The sequence below is a fragment of the Prionailurus bengalensis genome, chromosome A1 (assembly GCF_016509475.1).
Source record: "Prionailurus bengalensis isolate Pbe53 chromosome A1, Fcat_Pben_1.1_paternal_pri, whole genome shotgun sequence".
NCBI classification, from domain to species: Eukaryota; Metazoa; Chordata; class Mammalia; order Carnivora; family Felidae; genus Prionailurus; species Prionailurus bengalensis.
Genome location: NC_057343.1, coordinates 159,453,406 through 159,461,210, shown reverse-complemented (window position 1 = coordinate 159,461,210; position 7,805 = coordinate 159,453,406). Strand labels below are relative to the sequence as shown.

The 7,805-nt window shown below is 37.5% G+C and overlaps 1 long non-coding RNA gene across 1 annotated transcript; it reads left to right on the top strand.

Moving 5' to 3' along the window:
* Positions 1 to 562: 562 nt before the first annotated feature.
* Positions 563 to 3,779, top strand: LOC122491497. The gene is made up of 2 exons (XR_006299368.1): positions 563 to 645; positions 3,455 to 3,779. It is a non-coding gene; the product is annotated as an uncharacterized LOC122491497 (long non-coding RNA).
* Positions 3,780 to 7,805: the final 4,026 nt, after the last annotated feature.

The window sequence follows — 7,805 nt, the reverse complement described above, 5'->3', positions numbered from 1 at the left end:
ATAGTCCACATGTGATATGTTGGGTTTATACTTGAGAAGGAAAACACATATCCATCAACACATGTGTGCACATATGTGCATAGGTGTGTTTGCACTAATTATCAGAGAACTGAAAATTACCTTCTTCTGCATCTTTTTATTCCTTTCTATTCCTATAAGGACAAGAAGGGAATGTCTTGGGCCTCAAATTCACTGGACTGTAAAAACAGATCTAAGTGTGGCTCATGCAGTTGAGTAAGTGATAGAGAGGTAGAAATGATCCAAGGGCAGCCAAAGTTTGGTTGCAATATTCTTAGACTGGAGGTGAACCAAGGTTTAAAAAATGTCATCATACCTTTTTTTTTTTTGAACAGAGTGTGTGGTTGCTGTGAATTATGTCCTTACTCTGAAATCAGAAGTTACTGTGCAATTCACTAGGGAAGCCCCACCAGGGGCATTGATCTGGTCATACCCATTTGGGTTGACTTTTCCTCCAAAGCCTTCTTGATACACTATTGTTTCAAGAGTGAGAGATGCAAGGTATGCTGTGAAAGTATTTTGACATAATTACTGTTTATATTCTTGCAGTTCCACTTCATTGGATATTTATTCAACTTCCCTCATCATTGACTGAAAGTATTTTTCTACAGGCAAGAAGGAATAATGGTGAGTACCATCATTATTACATTTGTTATCATAATCATGATGATGCAAACATATAGTCTCTTCTCCTCCAGTGTGTTTTTCTTTAATACTAATTTACACGTATGTGTTAAAAGATAAACCAAGGCATATTAAATATTTTAAGCATTTATTTGAGCAACACTCAATCTGAATCAGGCAGCATCAAACTGCAAGTAGTCAGGAATGTTCCATTGACAGAATCTAGAGGAAACACTTTTAGAGAGAAGAGGTGGAAGCAAAGCAAGAAAATTATTTGGCTATATAGCTTATGCACTTACATTATTTGGGAAAGTGTAATTGGCTTGTGGTTGGCTTGTGATTGATTTGTCCTTACGTTTGTGATCGGCTTGTCATTGGTCATTAGGATTGTCCTTAGGTTTCCATTTCTTAACCTTGAGGCATTTACAGGTTTAGGTTTGGAATTGCCTACATAGGCTGCTAAGGTATTAGAATCACCTCAGTCTAATGGCCTCCTGGTTTAATTAATTTCACATACATGATATACGAATTGGAGAATGAGGTCAGTGTATTGGGGAAGTTGTGTGTAAGTTGTGTGAACTCTACTCTTGGATTGTATTTTAAATTTTGGTCAAACTGATTTCTGTGGAAGTGCCTGTCTTCAGGGACATGTATTTCAAAAGAGGAAGTAAGCATGACTCCAGGGTAAAAGGTCACAAAGGTTGGAACGACTGAGATTCTTTGGCAAATGCCCATGGAAATTTACCCATTCTAGTATAACTTCTTATTAGGATTTTATTTATTTTTTTTTTAATTTTTTTTTCAATGTTTATTTATTTTTGGGACAGAGAGAGACAGAGCATGAACGGGGGAGGGGCAGAGAGGGAGGGAGACACAGAATCGGAAACAGGCTCCAGGCTCTGAGCCATCAGCCCAGAGCCCGACGCGGGGCTCGAACTCCCGGACCGCGAGATCGTGACCTGGCTGAAGTCGGACGCTTAACCGACTGTGCCACCCAGGCGCCCCTCTTATTAGGATTTTAATTAGTTCTGTTTAGGGCATTGGTTTCAAACTTTCATTGGTTTTGAGTATTCTGCTGTTAATGCTGTTTTTCCCTACAGACCCTGTTATTTTTAGTGTACAGTTTTTGCAAAATGCAAAGTTGTTCAGGAACACATAATGGTGTTATTGTAAATGCCTCTATTTGTCGCTTGAACATAAAAGATGAAAATAAAAACCAAGAGTTCACAGTTTTGGTTTTTTTTTACAACATTGGTCATTGATTTGAGTGCATAAATCTGCTTAATCCAATTTGTTTATAGATCCAAGTAAAATTATGGGCCATAGACCACTTTATCAACATCTGTTTACATCTTTCAGTGTCAATTGAATTAAAAACATAGCACTAATATGTATCAATGACTACAATCTTTTATTGATATTTGCTACCTTCTAGATGGTCACTATGCTAAGTGTGTTGCATGATCATCTCATTTGTTCTCACAACAGATTTAGGAGGTTGATACTATTACTCCCGTTTTATAGATGGGAAAAGAAACTTTTAAGAAAATTAAGTAAGTAGGGGCAGCTGGGTGGCTCAGTTGGTTGTGTCCCACTTCTGCTCAGGTCATGATCTCGTGGTTTGTGAGTTTGAGCCCTGCACCAGGCTCTGTGCTGACAGCTCATAGCCTGGAACCTGCTTTGGATTCTGTGTCTCCCTCTCTCTCTGCCCCTCCCCTGCTCATGCTTTGTCTGTCTCTCAATAATAAATAAATGTTAATTTTTTTTTTACCGAAAAGTAAGTAGCTCAGGTAACACAGCTGTATGTGTGTGTATTCAAGACTGCTCAGGAACAAGAGAGCAGGATTATTGAACTCAAGATAGGGTAAAAATGGCAGTGACTACAGATTTTCTCCAATGAGGTAATGTCCTTCAAAAACCCATCCTTTACTGTTCTGTTTGTTTGGTTTTTGTTTTGTTTTCTGAGAGAGTGTGCAAGTGAGGAGAGGGGCACAGGAAAAGAGACTCTGAACCCCATCGGGAGGTGTGGGGCTCAATCCCACGACTCTGGGATCATGACCTGAACTGAAATCAAGAGTCAGACACTCAACTCCTCAACCAACTGAGCCATCCAGTTGCCCCTATTGTTCTTTTTTAAGTGAATACTTCCTCTCTTTGGGCACAAATGCAATTCCTACCACTATTAAGAGTCTGCACCACTTTGCTTACCTTTCTAAGGTACAGGAAAATTATCTTTTCTTAGTCCTTTTAAGTACTTTGAGGTTGATTGGACTACAAATTTGAAACACTATTTCCTGTTACCTTAGGCACTCTGCTCACAAAACAAATGTTGAAACCCTGCATGGGGAAAACAATCTTCCCAAAGCCACATTTCACTGTGAGTTCCAAATTTACATCTGTCACTGGCCTGTGTGGGAAAGGAAATTTGCCTTAACAGGTTTGTTCCCTAGTTTACAGTGTGAATGAATACAACTCAGATTATCCAATCCCTTGATGGAAGAAAATGGGTCCACTGGGCTAAACTGAGTTGATAACAGTTGCCATTCTTACCTAACGGGTGCCTTTATATCTTCCAGCTCTTGACATTTGCCTATCTGTACACACTTCTAACTAGAGATAAGAATACAAAGCATTGGTACTGACTTTTGGAATACTTTTTCTGAACTTAATAGTGTACATATTCTCAATATGTGTGAGGCTAAAGCAATTGTAGCCTTTCTGTGTTAGACTACATCGTCAAGATTTACCTGCAGCCTTCCAATCTATTTCTGCCTCAATCTAGATTCTTTTCTCCCCTACCTTCTGTCCACAGGTTGTTTCAAACCAGAGAGAGAGCAAACAATATCTCCCCTGGAATCATTGGCACCAGTCCTGTCTTTAGAGAATACAGCTTGGCCCTTCCTTCCTCAGTATCTTCTAGACTTGAAGACTGATTTTCTCTTCTTTGTTTTAGCAGCTTTCTGGCCTCAATCCTTTATCTGCTTAACTCTGTATTTGTTGAATGAATGAACAAGTGCACATACTACCAGCTCAGTCCAGTCTCCCAACTCTGCCCATAAAGTGAATCAAGGGGCATTATTTTTAGCCACGTAAGAGAAATGTTTTAATAAAATATTTCTAGACAATCAAATTTAAAGTAATCTAACATCTACTACATATTATTCTGTCTTATTGTGAGTACAGTGCATTCATATTTCAAGGTAGATGAATCATAAGATAATTTAAAGCAGTTTAGCCATGAAAATCCCTGCAGCATGTGAAGAACTAAGATTAAATTTAAGGCAATAATAATTCCTTGTCAGAAGAAAATGAATATATTCATCAAGGTACTTATTTGAAAAGTAATTGAGTTACCGTTTCTATTCACATTACCATCTGAACATTGTAAAACTAAATTTAAAACTATGGGATTGTAATATGGTTTTTTGAAAAATCTATTTTAATTGTGACTTGAATATAAGACTCTGCATCTAAAATAAGTTATTTTTTCAAAAGTAGGAGAGCACTAAATTATATTTATGGGAACATAATATCATTTTTTGGTTGTTAAATAGAGTTCCTATAACTTGTCATAAAATTTTAACTAGAAAATTCTAAGAATGAGGTTTTTTTCAATATTTACTTCAAAACAAACTTGAAAACATAAGTTTCTTGAGCCACAAATCTAGATATGCAAAAATTGTATTTTTTGTCTATATGCGATTTGAACTGACTGAACTATCTTGAGACCCAAATCCACCCAATTTAGAAATTCAGGAGTCAAATCATGGTTTTCTTAGTGAATTCTGGGATTGTGTCTTTCTCGTTCAGGGTTTTTATTTTCTACTTGGAGGTCAGGGATGGGCCTTATGGTACACACAGATTGGGGAGGTTAGAGATAGCAATCTTGTCTTCAGTCAGGATTCATCCTTACTGTCACTCCCTTTTCATAAAAATAATGTTGTTCATCTACGTTATCTGTGTCAGACATGATGCTCCTGAGTATATAAGGCCAGAAAAAGGTACTGACCCTCTCTTTGTTGTAGTAAATCAGGGAATCTAAGAGCCTTGATCCATGGTAATAGAAGTGGGAATCTGGAAAAAAGTCAAGTGAAGGATTCCCACAGAGAGAACTCACTGTTGGATGCATGAAATGAAAAAAATGAATGAATAATGAATGAACAAATAAATGCGTAAATAAGTGAATATTTTCATTGAGGCCTAGGAGGCTGTTTGCTCCTCTTTTCACATGATACAACCACTCTAAGTTGATTGCTTTTTCTCTTCTCTGCTGTCAGAGGACTTGCTGCTTGCCTTCTGTACCACGATTATTATCTGTGCTGTCCTTGCGATTGGTCTCCTTTACACTTCCTGTTTTTTTCTTCTTTGGTATTTCCTCTGGCTCTTGTCCTCTTTCCTGTGTCTCAGCTTTCCTGAGAAAAGGTTAATGCTTCATTGCCATTTTCAGCGAGAGCAATCAGGCACTGCTGGCCCCAGCATACGGTGCACTGTTGTGTTCTTTGGCTCCTCTGCTGCTTCCGTGCTAGAGAGGCCTGTCATTGTAACTGCTCCCATTCCAGGGCTCGAGAGGAGGCTTGCCAGAAAACAGATATTGTACTTATTGTCCTAGATTGAAAACATAAAGTGAAATCAGAATCTGGGTGTAGGTCTGCTTCATCATGCCTGTAGATTGCATGGACAAAAACCCACAGGACCTAGGCTGAAAAAAGAAAGAAACCAAAGAAAAGCAGCATCAAAAAAATGTTTGACATTATCGATCAATAGAGCAGTCCAGTTTAACTATGGTGGTAGCCCGTGCCAACACTGCTCTGTGTCCCGAGTATACAGAGGGCTCTAGACTTTTGTTTTTCCTTGGTGTTTTGTTTATAATCTAATTCACTTGTAGATTCTGGTATCCCTGCTCATTCTTTATCAGTAAAAGGAGACACACCATGTAAGTCACCATGCAGTCTGATGAAGTTCACCCACTTCTCAAATTCGTGCTTCAACAGAGACAGAATTATTGCTTAGAAAATTACTTTCAGATAATCAAATCTCAAAGTCATGCCTTCAGTTAGAGAAAAGTTTAATTACTATAAAGCGTTAATTAAATATAGACCATAACTTAATTATCACAGGCTTTTAATTACCTGAAAGCCTTTCTTATCAGAAATAATTTTCATGGATGCTGTTTATATATTAAAATAGATATTTTTGAGGGAGTAGAAAGCGAAAGAAACTGAACATGCCAAAATGTTTTCTGACACCCTCAGCTGTATTATCAGGTCTGTGATTCTAAAGCAGCGTTCTACAAAGTGGGCACTATAGGACACTAATGTGTGGTGCTGGGGTGGGAGCAGGTGGACCATGGGGAGGTTTCTATGGACTAATAGGTTAGGAAAGCAGTGGGAGAGTTGAGGAGTTTAATTTATTATTTTTATTTCGTACAACAAGCTTTAGTAACAGACCCTTTAGTAGCATGCCAATAATGCAGTATAAATCTCCAAGAGAAAGAAATACATGCAGCATTTCCTGGTTTTATTTCAACAGAATGGTAGAAGATCTATGTCCTGGTGTTCTATGGAGCACGTTTTGGTATATCTACACTATAAATTAATAAAAGTAATTACCAGGATACATATAAATATGGTGTTTACATATAAAGGACATATCAAAGTTAAAACTTGATAACAGAAGCATGGCATAAACAGCTATGACTGGAGCAAGTGTGCTTGGTACAATTTCACAGAATTCATTTTTACATGTATCAGTCTTGCCAGTGTTAGTAGGTTGCTAAATAAATACATGACATTGAAGTATACATTCCGCAGAAAAATCAGATGAGTTATTTTGAAAATCAGCAAGACTTAATGGAAATCAATCTTATTTAGTTGCTTATTATTGTTCAATCAAGTGAAGGTTTATTTCAATAGATTGAGGGAACTTCTATTTCAGTGTTACAATATATAGTAATCACAAAATTAAGCTTAAAGCATTCATAGGAGCCTTTGCTCCAAATTCAAGTTCTTTATTACAATATGAAGGTATCATCAGGAAAAGTTTTTCATAAGCAATATTTTAGCATCCATTTATTTCTCTCAACTCTTGTTACTTACAAATATTGGCTTTCAGATTATCTTTGTCTAGCATATTTTAAAAAAGATTTATTTCATGTCGACTTAACTTTTTTAAAAAAAAATTTAGTGTTTTTATTTATTTTTGAGAGACAGAGAGACAGAGCATGAGTGGGGAGGGGCAGAGAGAGAGGGAGACACAGCATCCGAAGGAGGCTCCAGGCTCTGAGCTGTCAGCACAGAGCCTAATGCAAGACTAGAACTCATGAACCGCAAGATCATGACCTGAGCTGAAGTCGGACGCTTAACTGACTGAGTCACCCAGGCACCCCTTGACTTAACTTTTACATGGCATTTTCCTGGACAGTCACCATGCCATTTCAATGACCATCTGATTATGGCATGCAAATAGGACCTTAAATTCATCATTTGTTCCATTTTTAAACTTATTTACATCAGCAGAAGCAGTCTCCAAGTCAACTAATTCTTTTACCATTGCTTCTCTATTTCTGAATTCTGAATTTTGATTCATTTTCTGATTGTCTGGATAGGGGAGAAGATGCAGGGGGTTGGGAAAAAGAACAAAATATAAAACTGTCATCCATGACTTTACTACTCACTGTGTGATCCCGGACTAGCAGCAGCAGCAACAGCATCTCTTGGGAGTTTGTTAGAAATGAAGAAATTCATGCCCATCCCAGACCTACTGCATCAGAATCTGCATCTTAACAAGATGCCTAGGAAATTCATATGCATATTAAAGTTTAAGAACTGGTAGAGGACATCAGTTCTCAAATTGGGCAGTATATTGCAATCACCTTGGGAGTTTAAAAAGGTACTGATGTCTAGCTTCCTGTGGAAATTCTGATTCAGTTGGTATAGAGTCTGGCCTCAGTATCAATTTTTTAAAAATTTTTAATTCCAGTATAATTAACATATAGTGTTTTGTTGGTTTCGGGTGTACAATACAGTGATTCAGCAATTCTATACATTACTTAGTGCTCATCAAGATAAGTGTACTCTTAATTCCCTTCATCTCTTTCACCTTGCCCATCTCCCCTCTGGCAACCATCAGTTCATTCTCTATAATTAAAAGTCTGTTTTTTGGTT